This window comes from Grampus griseus (genome assembly GCF_964374135.1).
Source record: "Grampus griseus genome assembly, chromosome: 2".
NCBI lineage: Eukaryota > Metazoa > Chordata > Mammalia > Artiodactyla > Delphinidae > Grampus > Grampus griseus.
The window spans coordinates 107,149,923-107,164,987 of NC_139018.1; the positions used below are offsets into that span (position 1 = coordinate 107,149,923).

At 45.0% G+C, this 15,065-nt stretch overlaps 1 protein-coding gene and 1 pseudogene across 7 annotated transcripts in view; both read right to left on the bottom strand.

Annotated features, from left to right (window-relative positions):
- Positions 1-15,065, bottom strand: part of DAPK2 (death associated protein kinase 2) — a 119,059-nt gene that overhangs the window by 82,817 nt on the left and 21,177 nt on the right. The gene's annotated exons all lie outside the window — the stretch shown is intronic.
- On the bottom strand, positions 6,372-8,762 carry LOC309818505 (heterogeneous nuclear ribonucleoprotein A1-like; annotated as a pseudogene). Its single transcript has 2 exons — positions 8,754-8,762; positions 6,372-7,344 (listed from the first exon to the last, which is right to left on the bottom strand). The product of its transcript is annotated as a heterogeneous nuclear ribonucleoprotein A1-like (transcript).

A 15,065-nucleotide genomic window follows, 5' to 3' on the forward strand; every position in this document is an offset into this window, starting at 1 on the left:
GTCTAGCACTCCATTTTGCTGTACAGTAGAAACTAACACAACACTGTAAAACAACTATGAAACATAGGAGGAGGTCTGGCTCTGCACCCTCAGCTATGCCACCATGGGCAGCTAGTCACCTCCCATCTGTACACCCCCTTTTCCCTACCTGTAAAGTTAGAGAGTGAAGATGATCTCAAAAATTCCACCTACGAACATGAGTTTAGGAGAAAAATAACATTACAGCCTCATGGACACTTGAAGTCAGGGCTGTGGATGATGGAAATATCCAGTAGAGCACTGTCCAATGCAGTAGCCACTAGCCACATGTGAATCCTGAGCACTTGAAATGTGGCTACCATGACTGAGCAACCTATTGTAACTTTATTTAATTTTAATTACTTTAAACTTAAGTAGTCCCACGTGGCCGCTGGCTACTGCAGTGCACAGAGCAGCTCTAAGTGAATTCATGAAATGCAAGCCCTTTAGAACGAAGTGAAAAGAAAAAAACTAACTTCATCTTTCAGTTTTAAAACTCTTACATTTTTTTAAATTTTATTTTTTTAATACAGCAGGCTCTTATTATTTATCTATTTTATACATAGTGCATATATGTCAATCCCAATCTCCCAATTCATCCCACCACCCCCCGGCTTTACCCCCTTGGTGTCCATACGTTTATTCTCTACATCTGTGTCTCAATTTCTGCCTTGCAAACAGGTTCATCTGTACCATTTTTCTAGATTCCACATATATGCGTTAATATACGATATTTGTTTTTCTCTTTCTGACTTACTTCACGTTGTATGACAATCTCTAGGTCCATCCACGTCTCTACAAATGACCCAATTTCATTCCTTTTTATGGCTGAGTAATATTCCATTGTATATATGTACCAAATCTTCTTTATCCATTCGTCTGTCAATGGACACTTAGGTTGCTTCCATGTCCTGGCTATTGTAAACAGTGCTGCAATGAACATTGGGGTGCATGTGTCTCTTTGAATTATGGTTTTCTCTGGGTATATGCCCAGGAGTGGGATTGCTGGGTCACATGGTAATTCTATCTTTAGTTTTTTAAAGCATCTCAATATTGTTCTCCATAGTGGCTGTACCAATTCACATCCCCACCAACAGTGCAAGAGGGTTCCCTTTTCTCCACACCCTCTCCAGCATTTGTTGTTTGTAGATTTTTTGATGATGGCCATTCTGACTGGTGTGAGGTGATACCTCATTGTAGTCTTGATTTGCATTTCTCTAATAATTAGTGATGTTGAGCATCTTTTCATGTGCCTCTTGGTCATCTGTATGTCTTCCTTGGAGAAATGTCTATTTAGGTCTTCTGCCCATTTTTGGATTGGGTTGTTTGTAAAATGCTTTCATTTAAATGGCAGGAACTCTGAGCACTCCTTGAAGTAGTCCCAGGAAGCAGAGTCCCTCTTCCTGAGTCCTCATCCCAGCCTTGCTACCAGCCAGCTTTGTGGGGAGCTAGGACTCCCTTCATCAACCTTAGCTCAATCTTACCTCTCTGTGCCCCAGTTCCTTCTGTAAAGTGCAAACCAGCCACTCTGACTTCCTCACGCAATTGTGAGGACACATGGCAAAGCCGTACCTCAAGGAACTTAAAAGTGCCAGCCTTTTTCACAGCAAAGGAAACCATCAACAAAACAAAAAGACAGCCTACGGAATGGGAGAAAATACTTGCAAATGATTTGACTGATAAGGTGTTAATATCCAAAATACATAAAAAGCTCATACAACTCTCTCTCTCTCTCTCTCTCTATATATATATATATATATACACACCTATTAAAAATGGCCAAAACACCTGAATAGACATTTTTCAGTTGGCCAACAGGTACATGAAAAGATGCTCAACACTGCTAATCATCAAAGAGATGCAAATCATCAAAGAAATGCAAATCAAAGCCACAGTGAGATATCACCTCACACCTGTCAGAATGACTAGCATCAAAAAGTCTATAAATAACAAATGTTGGTGAGGATGTGGGGAAAAGGGAATGCTCATATACTGTTGGTGGGAATGTAAACTGGTGCGGCCACCATGGAGAACAGTATAGAGGGGTCTCAAAAAACTAAAAACAGAACTACAGATCCAGCAATTCTACTCCTAGGTATATATACAATGAAAACAGAAACACTAATTCGAAAAGTTACATGCACCCCAAAGTTCATAGCAGCGTTATTTATAATAGCCAATACATAGAAGCAACCTATGTGTCCGTCGACAGATGAACAGATAAAGAAGATGTGGTATATATATATATATATATATATATATATATATATATACAATGGAATATTACTCAGCCACAAAACAGAATAAAATAATACCATTTGCAGCAACATGGATGGACCTAGAGATTATCATATTAATTGAAGTCAGACAGAGAAATACAAATATCATATGACATCACTTACATGTGGAATCTAAAAAACTGATACAAAGGAACTTATTTACAAAACAGAAACAGACTTACAGACATAGGAAACAAATTTATGTTACCAAAGGGGAAGGTGGGAAGGGATAAATTAGGAGTTTGGAATTAACATATATACAAGCTACTACATATAAAATAGATAAACAAGAAGGTTCTACTGTATAGCACAAGGAACTATATTCAATATCCTGTAATAAACTATAATGGAAAAGAATTTGAAAAAGAATATATATATACACACACACATATATATATAACTGAATCATTTTGCTGTACACCAGAAACTAACACAACATTGTAAATCAACTACACTTTGATAAAATAAAATACAAAAAAAATGAAATTTTGCCATTTGCAAAAACATGGATGGACTTGGAGGGTATTATGCTTAGTGAAATAAGTCAGATAGAGAAAGACAAATACTGTATGCTATCACTTATATATGGAATCTAAAAAATAAAACAAACAAGTGAATATAACAAAACAGAAAGAGACTCACAGACATAGGGAACAAACTAGTGGTCACCACTGAGGAGAGGGAAGGGAGAAGGGATAAAATAAGAATAGGGGATTAAGAGGTACAAACTACTATGTATAAAAGAAATAAGCTACAAGAATATATTGTACAGCACAGGGAATATAGCCAATATTTTATAATAACTTTAAATTGAGTATAATCTAAAAAATATTGAACCACTATGTTATACACCTGAAACTAATATAGTACTATAAATCAACTATACGTCAGTTAAGAAAAAAAAAAAGAAAGAAAATTGTCAGCAAACACATGCTACTGTCATCACCCAGCACTGCTGTAGTGACCTTCCTGAAGCCTCAGTAAATGGCCCTTTAACCAGTGGGAGGCTGAGGAGAGGGTACGGATACCGTGGTCAGGGGCAAGTGTAAGGGAGAAGGTTTCAGGCAGCCAAAAATTCAAACATTCATCAAGCATGCGACAAAATATTCTACATGGCTTACATGCATTCAATAAATGTGATAAATCAATCAGCCAACGATTCCACTTTCCAGAATTTATCTAACAATTATACTGGTATGAGTGTGGCACTGGAGTCTGTCTTTTTTACTGCAGAATCTTCAGTGTCTAGAACCATACTTGGCAGATAGGAGGTGAGTAAATGAGGTATGCAGATGTATATACAAGGATGCGCATTGTAGTAACAACCTCAATGTCACCGGTTAAATTCATTATGGTCCATCCATAGTTGGTCTATGCAGCTGGTAAAAAGAACATCACACACACACACACACACACACACACACACACACACACACACACATGGATCTGGGAAAATGCACAAGATTAAAAAATCAAATTGCAGAACAACATTCTGATCCCATCTACATGCACAGGCTGATCCAATCTATATTTAAAAAAATACAGAATGTGCATATGTATGACTGTGTATGCACAGACAGTTTCTGGAAGGATATATGGAAACTTAATAATGGTCCCTTCTGAGGCCTGGGGCTAGAAAGATTCAGGAGGATGGAGGAGGAAACTTTTCAGTGCACTATTTGATTTTTTTTTTATCCACTATTTTTCTTTTTCAACTATTAAAGTTAACCTGATCATGTCACCTGGCCGATAAATATATTCCCCGAGAAAATGAGAGGGCAATGTTTACAATGTAATGTAATTGGGGAAAACAGGATACAAATTATATCTCCGATGTCATCATAATGGCAAACAGACAAAAAGAAAGCACGGAAGCAAAACCATTTTTAGACCCTCTAAGGCCTGAGGCCCTTGCCACCCCTACCCCCAGACAATCCACAAGGTGGCAACCAGATCACTGAGGAGACAAATCACTTCCACAGCCAGAGTGCAGGAAGCAGTCACAGTGACACTGCAAACGTCCTGAGGAGTGAGACAGGTCCTACCCTTCATTCTGAGGGAATACAGTGCGGAGTGAGCCCGCCTTAACTCTGCCTCAGGGCTGAGACCTTGTCCTTCCTTACCGAGATTTTAGACATTGAGTCTGTGTGATCTTGAAAGGCAGAAAACTGGCAGCTTAAAGGACACTAGGTGCCTTTAAGACTTAGTAATTGGGCAGAAAGGTGAAACCAGGCATAGGGCTTCCCAGCAGCTGAGATGTCTCTGATTTACTTGCAGCAGCTCTATGGAAGCATATCCCTTAAGAAAACAGAAGTGTCCGCTGGGAAAAGGGGCAAGAAAAAGTAAAGAACCTGAGGGCTGGAAGGCCTTGAGATAGCAGCTAGCCCAGCGCTTGCACTGCTAGGAAGGGAACTGAGGCCCAGATAAGAATGCATTCCTTCCAAAACAACTGCAGACCCGGGAAGGGGGGCGCTGTCGAGTGACCAGAGTTATAAGTTTCCTGGCGGCAACTGGGAAAGCAAGCTAGGTTTGAGAAATTATCCATTCTGGAAAAATACAGTTGTCTGCACATGACATGGAAGCCACAGGAAACAAAGGTCCAGCCCCTGTAAATGTTCCAACCTGACGTGAATAAATCATGATACCATCGTGAGTGGGTAGAGATCTCCCGCCTCAGGACTAATTAGTCATTGCACGTAACAAATCCCAACCTTCTTTGGGTGTGACTGGAAGCTTTGCCAGAAAGAAACACCTTCAAGCCAGGGTTCTGAGCCAGAGGCTTGGCTGCCTGAGTCCTCCCTGGAGGTGCAGTGACTCCGGTCAAGTGTTCATTTACTTCATTTTCCTCTAACCAAGGGCTCCAAGATGGCCTTCCTGCCTCCCAGAGCACCTGACCCTTGGGAAGTGGGGTTATCTCCAAGACTGCTTACAGAGGAAAGTGTGATCCATCCTGCAGTCTGGTGTTCTAGTACTACCTGAGGAGACAGCGGTGCTGCGGGCAGACGTGGAGGAGTGAGTATCTCTGACCCTCCCTCAGGCATGGGGAAAAACTTCCTGCCGCATCATACACCATCCTTCAGAGACCTGAGGGCTGTTGGGACAATCATCCAACATTCAATCTAAAAGGGAGCTTTGAGAGTATCTAACAGTCCAACACTCTGGTTTCCAGAGGAAGAAATGAGAACACAGCAAGTGAGTGACTTGTTCAAAGCCACCAGATAATTTAGGAACAAATCACTCCCTCCTGGGTTTTCATTTCTTCTTCTGGAAAACCAGTGTTGGATTATTAAATACTCTCGAAGGTCCCTTTCAGGTTGAACACTGTGTGATTGTCCCAACAGCTCTCAGGTCTCTGAAGGAGACTTCAGGTCCTGGGCGAGGCCAGGAGCCCAAAACACTTTCCTACACCAGGTGAGCAGCCAATGGTATTTACCAATATATAATGAATATTTACCAAAGACCACAGGCAAGGTACCACGGGGGAGCTGACGTCTAACTGAAAAAACAGATCTGATCCCTCAGAAAAGTCAAGACCATTAAATAAAAACAAGATGTGCCACATTTGAGGAAGGAGAGAGAAATTACCAGACAAGCAAGGGGCATGGAGAAAGGAAGCGTCCTAACAGGAGGTGGGCAGGAAAGGATGAGGTGATGTGGGCAGAAGAGCAGAGCAGGTCCCTGCAGGGTGGTGAGGCGGCAGGAGAGGGCACCACATGGTCAGGGACCTGTGCCAGCTGCGGTCTTGCAGGAGACCACAGCCTGGCTGACCCACGGGGCCCTGCCCTGCCAAGGACACACTCCCTCCTGCCTATGCTATGCAGGACAAGGACAGTATGTCCCAGGTGGGAATTACCACTCCGAAGTTCAAAAGCAGCTAACTCCAGGGCTCTATGAGCTCTTTTTTTTTTTTCCCCAAGTTAAATGCATTTTATTTTGAAAAAGTCCATTCACAAAATTGAATGATTAATTCGAGCTGCATAGCAGCTAATGACTACTGCATGGCAGTGAAAATGAAGTGCACAGTGGCTCAGATAGAGGTCCTCATAAGGATGCTCCCTTTAGCCATGAGCTTGAACTGGAATTTTGTTTTTTAAGAGTTGATAAGCCTGTAGTAGCACACTCCTCCCTGGCAGTAATCAAAACCTTCTGCCACTGCCGTAGCTACTGCTGCTGCTGGAACCACCACAGCCACCTTGATTTCGGGGTTTGGCAAAGTATGGGCCTCCACCACCATAGGGGCCAAAACTTCTGCCTCCAAGTTTCCTCCTTTCATGGGTCCAAAATTTGGAGTTTGATTGTTGTAACTGCCAGAATCATTGTAGCTTCCACCACCTCCAAAATTGCTTCCATCATTACCAAATCCATTGTAGCCATCCCCACTGCCACCATATCCCCCAGCACCACGGCTGCCACCAAAGCCACTTCGACCACTGAAGTTTCCTCCATGACCACCACCAAAGTTTCCAGAACCACTTTGACTTCTTTGGCTGGATGAGGCACCAGCCATCTCTTGCTGAGACAGGGCTTTCCTTACTTCACAGCTGTGGCCATTCACAGTGTGGTATTTCTGCATGACAATCTTGTCTACAGAGTCATGGTCATCAAAGGTTCCAAAAGCAAAGCCTCTCTTTTTGCGACTGCCTCAGTCAGTCATGATTTCAATCACTTCAATTTTCCCATACTGTTCAAAACAATCTCTTAGGTGATGTTCTTCAGTGTCTTCTTTAATGCCACCAACAGAAATCTTTTTCACAGTGAAGTGGGCACCAGGTCTTTGAGAATCTTCTCTTGAGACGGCCCTCTTTGGTTCCACCACTCTTCCATCCACCTCGTGGGGCCTTGCATTCATGGCCACATCCACCTCCTCCACAGTGGCATATGTGACAAACCCAAAGCCTCTGGAGCCCCTGGTGTTTGGATCCCTCGTTACCACACAGTCTGTGAGCGTTCTCCACTGCTCACAATGGCTCCTCAGACTGTCATCACTTGTTTCAAAGCTCAAACCTCCGATGAAGAGCTTCCGCAGCTGTTCGGGCTCTTTGGGAGACTGACTTAGACATGACGGCAGTGGAGGGGGCGGGGAGAGGTCAACGACGCTTACTAGGCAGCATCCACGGGCAGAAAGGCTCTATGAGCTCTTAATACGGGGTCCTCCCACTGCTGGTCTACAGGGGGCCAAGACCCACTTACCATAAGGCTCAGAAAGAGCCTTTGAAGGTTGCACCTTGAAGGTCGTCTCATCTTCTACAGAGGCTGGCCTGCTGGGCCCAAGGTTGCACCTTGAAGGTTGTCTCATCTTCTACAGAGGCTGGCTCTGCTGGGCCCGGGACAGTCTCGGGTTGCTTGCATCTCCCTGTGCCCAGGGAGCCTGCATTCCAACACAATGGCAGGTCCACATCATAAACTGGATGCAAACCTCCCTGCCCTTCCTGGTCTGGAGTCAGAAAACCTTGGTTCAACTTCTGATGCTGCCTCTTCCTAGCTGTGTGACCAGGTCACTTAACGTCTCTGAGCCCTCATTTTCTCTTCTGTAAAATAGGGTTAATTGTCCCTGCCTATCTAGACATGTAGCCACAAGAATTGAATGAGATAATGTATGTGAATGTTCTTCATGAACTGTAAAGTTCTGTACAAATGTAGGTGATTATTACGATTATCATTATTATGTCAAAAAACAGATACTCACATTGGTGTGAGCCTCAGAGAAACCCAGACTCCTGGGCCAGAAGGAGAATACAGATGCCACGACTCCTTTCAATTTTGGTAACTTTGAAGCCTTCTCCATCAAATTTCAAAATCCTATATGGTTTTGTCAGGAAGCCAAATACGTTCTAGCCACAACTCTGGAGAACCACAAGATAAGCCATTTCCATAACGGGTGCTGCTGGGCTGCAATCAGCTCAGCTGCTTGGGCCCAAAACATAGTTTTTTAAAAACACCACATACCACAATTCAGCCCCTCCCCCAAAACTCACATCCTTTCTCCTAAGAAAACAAAATAAGTGGAGACCAACTTTCACTGATGAACTTCAACTCTGAGGCATTCATTCTCAGAAGGCAAGCCTTCCCGGGTGAAGGGGGCAGACGAAGCATTCTCCAGGTAGGTTACAGTAGAGAGATTTCCGGAGAAGCTGGGCGAGGAAGTGAGGCTCCTGGCCAGTCCCAAGGGCTGTGAGGACAGGATCTTTGGGCCCAAAGAGGCGATTGGTCAGACTCAGAAATTAGCTCTAGCGAGCCAGCTACAAAGCTAAACCACCATGAGACTCTTTTACTGGTTGTTTTAATTAACCAGGTACAAAGTCGGCCTACAGACCAATTTCTCCTCCTCCACAGGCCCTGACTGTGCAGCCCCAAACTTCAACTGCCCCCCAACAAATGACCTCCCCCATCGCACAAGGGATGATGAGGATGAAGGGCCGTTTGGACTGGCCAGAAGGAACCTCAAAGAAGGCTCACCTGTCCCATGGTTCTTGTGGCCCCAATGGCCCCACTGGGTGGCCCCAGGGCCGAGGAGGGCAGATGGACCCAGTCCTGGGGTCAGGGCTGGCACACAAGGATGCTACCTGTAGCTACTCGCAGATGATTTACGCTTGGGGCTGCGTCTTCCTCCAAAGACCCTCAGTCCTGGATGGAGACTGCATGCGTCTTGCTAGCTCAGGCTCCCTTTGCAGGTGTCTGTGCTCTCCTGTAAAACCCTAAATTGCTTGAGAGGCAGCCTGGCAGGGTGGGAAAAGCAAATGCTTTGCAGTCAGGCAGATGTGGGTTTGAATCCAGAGCCTGCTGCTGATGGGCCCTGAAGTTTTGGGAGGTGACTCTCCTAGCCCTGCTTTCCTCATCCCTAAAAGGTAGCTAATGCCTATCACACAAAGTTTTGTAAGGATCAGTAATATGTGGAAGGTTCCTGGCATATGGTTGGTGTTTAATCAGTGATAATTATTATTATTAATATAATGGCACTCCCACCCCTGCCTTCCAAATTCTAAGGCCTAGTCCCTCCTCCATACCTGGCTCCTGCTACCTTACCAGAACCACTGGAACCGCTTAGCAGAGTGACCTGTGCTCAGACCTGCCCAGTTCTGGGCCAAGCCGGGCCTGGTCACTGTAGAATACAGGGCTGGCAAACAGAAAGCACTCAAAGCAGTGTTTGTTTACATAGAAAAAAAAAAATCCTGCTATCTCAAGTGACTGGAATTTTATCCCACCACGTTCTGCTTTCACGGGTACAAATCAATACATAAACACGCTTAGATCAGGGTTTATTCTGAAGAGTACCTTCTCTCATATGGAGTTTTCTTGTTTTTTGAGAGCGACGTTACCATACAATGTCCAGTAGGCAAAACACAAAGATCTGAAGTACTTAGAAGATTCTGAAAGTTCCTTCAGACTCTTCAAAAAAGGGTATTTTATTTCTAATACATTACCTTTTTCTGATTATAAGTAATGTGATTGTTGTAGACTGTGAAAAATAGTTTTTAATTACTGGCAATTTCACCATCTCTAGAGAATGTCACAGTGAATGTTTTGGTGTATTTCCTTAGAGTCTTTTTTCTCTATCCTTCAAGAATGTAAGTATCCATTCATTTAAAAATGAACGATGAACCGGCAGGCCAGCCTATGCCAACGGGACAGCAGCCGTGGATCAGCCGTGAAGGCTCCCTTGTCCTATTTTCAGCTCTCCCCAGCCCTAAACAACGTATTTGTCAATGATACGCCCACAGATTGCGTAACTACATCTTGTCTTATCAGGACTTGGTGAACTTCTGCCCTCTGAGAGAGTTAACACAGTCATCTCTGCTTTCCATTTTCGTGCCACAGAGTCAATATTTACTAGCCGTGTTGCTAAAACAGGCCCTGGGCACAGCCTCGATGCCAAGCATCCCTGTCTAATCTCAGCGACAGCAGTCTCAGTGGCACCGGAGGCTTTACTGTGCCATGGCCCTTGGTGACTCCTGCCCTGGTGAGTAGGTGGCCTCTGACCCAGCAAGGATGCTTCACATGATCATACAGTCACAGGAGGCTAGTGCTGGAAGGCACTTAAACATTAGAGATGGGAAACCGAGATCCCCTGGGGAGGGAAAGGATTTGCCTAAGCACATGCAGCGGCAGAACCAAAGCCAGGACGCCTTTACTCGCACACCAGCTCCCGCTGCACGGTCTTGCTGAATGTATCGACATGGAGAGAGAGCTGGGGTGGCAGTGGGGGACAGAACCCATTTCATCAGGACTGGAAATTGGGCAAGTGCTGCCCTAAGATGGTCAGTTTCACAGAGGGGTCTTCCCAAGACTGCCCTGGTCTCTTACAGTGATGATTCAGGTGATCCCATGGCATCATCAATTCCCTTGCCTCTTGCTAGAATTCATTCATTCATTCACTCATTCATCTGTTCGTATGACAAATCTTTATGGAGCCCAGTCATGGGACGGCATTACTTGCTTCAACAAAGCAGTGTCACTTGGCCCACCTTTTCTGGAAGGATCTCTTTGCAGCTGTCAAAAGAGACAGACACTAAATAACAAGGTCAGGTCCTACTGTATAGCATAGGGAGCTATATTCAATATCCTGTAATAAACCATAATGGAAAAGGATAAGAAAAAAGAATATGTTATATATACGTATAACTGAATCAGTTTCCTGTACACCAGAAACTAACAGAACATTATAAATCAACTATACTTTTTTTTTTTTTTTCGGTTCGCGGGCCTCTCACTGTTGTGGCCTCTCCTGTTGCGAGCACAGGCTCCGGACGCGCAGGCTCAGCAGCCATGGTTCACGGGCCCAGACACTCCGCGGCATGCGGGATCTTCCCGGACCGCGGCACGAACCCGTGTCCTCTGCATCGGCAGGCGGACTCTCAACCACTGCACCACCAAGGGAGCCCATATACTTTAATTTTAAAAAAGAGAGACAAACAGACCCATCACGTAGCCCCAAGATGTCTGAAGCTGAAAGGAATGAAATGTAGGAGAATCACGTTTTGGGGGTAGATCTCTGACAGCAGGCCTCTGAAGAAAGTCCCTACTCTCAAGAGCACCTCAGGTACTAACAGGAACAAGTCAAAAGTGAAAGGGTAGGTGACTTGGTGTGATATCAAATACCTGTAGTGTTTCTGTGGAATAGGAGAAAGAGGAAGCACCAGGAGCAAGGAGACCTGCAATCAGGTTCCACTTGCACCACCAAAGTGCTGCATGACCCAGAAAGGGAAGGTGTCTCGCCCAAAGTCACAAAGCATATTGACAGCTAAAGTGGGACTTGAATCAAGGTCTTTAAGTCCATGGCTGATGGCTCAGATGCCACAGATGAATCTTTGCATTTCTCTTATCCTCAGAAAGCCCCAAGAAAGCCACCACCGTGACCTGGAACTTCCACGGCACCTCCTCAGTTGAGATTGGTTGCTGCCCACAAGGGGAAGCTCTGGCATCTTCTCTATCTGGGACTAGATACCCCGTTGGGGTTCGCAGAACCAGGCTCAGCCACTTCCTGGAGAAGCAGGAGCAGGACAGAGGCCACAAGGCTAACACCAGTGCAGGAAGAAGCTGGGATGTACGGCAATTCTGGCACATGAAAGGGGAGAACAAGTGAGCATTCTGTACAGCTGCTGGGATGTCAAACAGCTCTGCACACTTGGCCTGTTCCCCTGCTCCACCCCCTCCAGGCAAGAAAACAAAGAAGGTCGTGTGAACAGGACTGTGATGAAAATAATGCCACTGCATTTCTACCTTCTCCTGGGCTTGGAAACACAAACTCAAGCCCTCAGGGGCGCAGTGCTGGCTGAGTACAATTTATGGTTAACACCAGCCCCTGTATTTACTGAGCACCTACTACGGATCCAGCTCTATGCTAATGGTGGTGGGAACACTAAGAATGATAAACCTTGGCCTCTGCCTACAAGGGGCTCACGGTTTGGCTCAGAATACAGAATGAACCTCCAGGAAACCTTCTGCTTCAGAACAATTATGTATGAGGCAGAGATTGTAAGGGCTATGGATGCTGGAAGCTGGATAGATGGCTGAAGCTGGGGGAAATACCCATGGGAAGGCTTCAGAAGGACAGGAGACTTTTCACCGGACTTGAGGGCTGAGTACAACTAGTAGAAGAAAGGAAGGAAGATGAGAGAGAAGGTGCGCAGAAGGAGGAAAAGAACATGTCATTAAAAGGCTTGGATGTGGAATCTAAAAAATGACACAAATGAACTTATTTACAAAACAGAAACAGACTCACAGACTTAGAAAACAAACTTATGGTTACCAAAGGGGAAAGGTGGAGGTTGGGATTAACATAAACACACTACTAAACGTAAAAGAGATAACTAATAAGGACCTGTTGTATAGCACAGGGAACTCTACTCAATACTCTGTAATGACCTATATGGGAAAAGAATCTAAAAAGGAGTGGATATATGTATATGTATAACTGATTCACTTTTCTGTACACCTGAAACTAACACAACATTGTAAATCAACTATACTCCAATAAAAATTTTTTTAAAAAAGGCTTGGACAATCTTGGCAATGCTATAGGCTTCTGGACAATCTCGCAGAGAGAAAAGAAATGTACAACACTGTTATTGTTAAATGAGCACCTGCAGTTATTAACATTTGAATAGTTTTAAGTTTTGAGAAGCCTACACACCGAAGAGTAGCCCCCGCTCGCTGCAACTAGAGAAAGCAATGAAGACCCAACGCAGCCAAAAATAAATAAATTAATTAATAATAAATTAATAAATTAAATCTAAAAAAAAGAAAAGGGTCATGGGAGGTGGCCCAGTGAGGACAATGACAAATGACTCTTTCCAAACTTCCCAGGGTATCTGCCAGAATTTTTCTGGCAAAAGAGATGGGAGACTCACTGCAGGAACCAGTGTGAATCCTCACCATCACTTTATCTTCTCTCTTAGGGGCTGCCACCCTGATTTGCTAATCTTTCTACAAGGGTTTACTGAGTCCTTTCTTTCTGTGTGAAGGATACAAGTCAGTGAAGCCTCCATCCTTCCCTTGAGAAGCTTCCAGGTCCTCATCCCCTCACATTCTTTTTTTTTTTTTTTTTTTTTTTGCGGTACGCGGGTCTCTCACTGTTGTGGCCTCTCCCGTTGTGGCTCCGGACGCGCAGGCCCAGTGGCCATGGCTCACTGGCCCAGCCGCTCCGCGGCATGTGGGATCTTCCTGGACCGGGGCACAAACCCTTGTCCCCTGCATTGGCAGGCGGACTCCCAACCACTACGCCACCAGGGAAGCCCCCCTCACATTCTTTACAGCGATTCACTCCTCACTGGGCCACCTCCCATGACCCTTTCCTTTTTTCTTTTTTTAATTAATTAACTTATTTATTTTTGGCTGCACTGGGTCTTCGCTGCTGCGCGAGGGCTTTCTCTAGTTGCGGCGAGCAGGGGCTACTCTTCGTTGCGGTGCGCAGGCTTCTCATTGCAGTGGCTTCTCTTGTTGCGGAGCACGGGCTCTACGCATGCGGGCTTCAGTAGTTGTGGCGCACGGGCTTAGTTGCTCCACGGCATGTGGGATCTTCCCGGACCAGGGATCGAACCCGTGTCCCCTGCATCGGCAGGTGGATTCTTAACCACTGCGCCAACAGGGAAGTCCCCCATGACCCTTTTCCCCATTCAGTCCCATTAACCTTTCTTCCAGCTTAAAACCAGTATGAAGTCCAAACTCCTGAGCATGAAATACTTAAAAAGCAATTTGTCCTAGATGACATAAGAAATACATGTTTAAAGTTTTTTTAAGAAAATACAGAGAGTATAAGTAAAAGACAATTAAATCAACCATAGTCCTAACTTCCCCTCATTCTTCCCACCTCCCCTCACTGTGATCAATACCAACACTAGTAAACCTTTAATGGCAGCTTAGACTTTTGTCCATCCCCTCCTTGCTACTCCAGGCTCATGCATTGCTTCCCTATCAGAACACGTCATCCAGTTTCCGGGGGACCCACTCTCTCACACACACCTTGCGTTTTCCTGCCTATTTGGGAGGCTCAGGTCCACCTATTCCTAGAATGCCCACACTCACTGCTCGGCCTATTCAAATCCCACCCATCCTTCAGTGCCTCACTTAGCTCTCACCTCCCAAAACCTGTTCTGACTGTGCCAGTCCATGGAGGTAGCCATGTTCTGAACTAGTATCACATAGATGGTCTGGAACGTTCTTTTGGCTGCACTATGTTCTGACAGCTCTTGAATTGCTGCTGAGGTTATTTGTTTGTTTGTTTATGTGTCCCTGCAACCTCTCTTTAAGCTCCTAGAAGGTATAAACTACATCTCTGCGCTCACTCCCCTCTCCACCCCTCCCTATGCCCATCAAAGCATCTCCTACCCAACAGATGTTTGAAGGGTATTTCATAGCCTCATGACATTTTAGAGCTGAGGGGGGAAATGGAACTGAGAACCGGAGAGGAAGAGAAACTTCCTTAAGGTCACAGTGCAAAGCCAGAATAGAGACCCCGGGAGCCAACTGAAACCAGAACTCATTCGAACATTTATTGTGTACCTACTATGTGCCTGTCACTGGGTAAGGCACTGGGAGATAAAAGAGAATGACCTCCAGATCCTATGATTGGAAAGCTCACTGGACTGCAAGCTGCTTTAGGGTAGCTTTTTGTTAAGGGGCGATGCCAGAGACGGCGGGAACAGACTCAAAGGCAAATAATGACAACTAGGGAATCCACAACATGCTGCAGGTACGTAGAACAGGTGTACCCAACCCTGCCTGCAGTCAACATGCCTGCAGTAGTCAGGACAGGCCTCTGTAAGGAAGCAG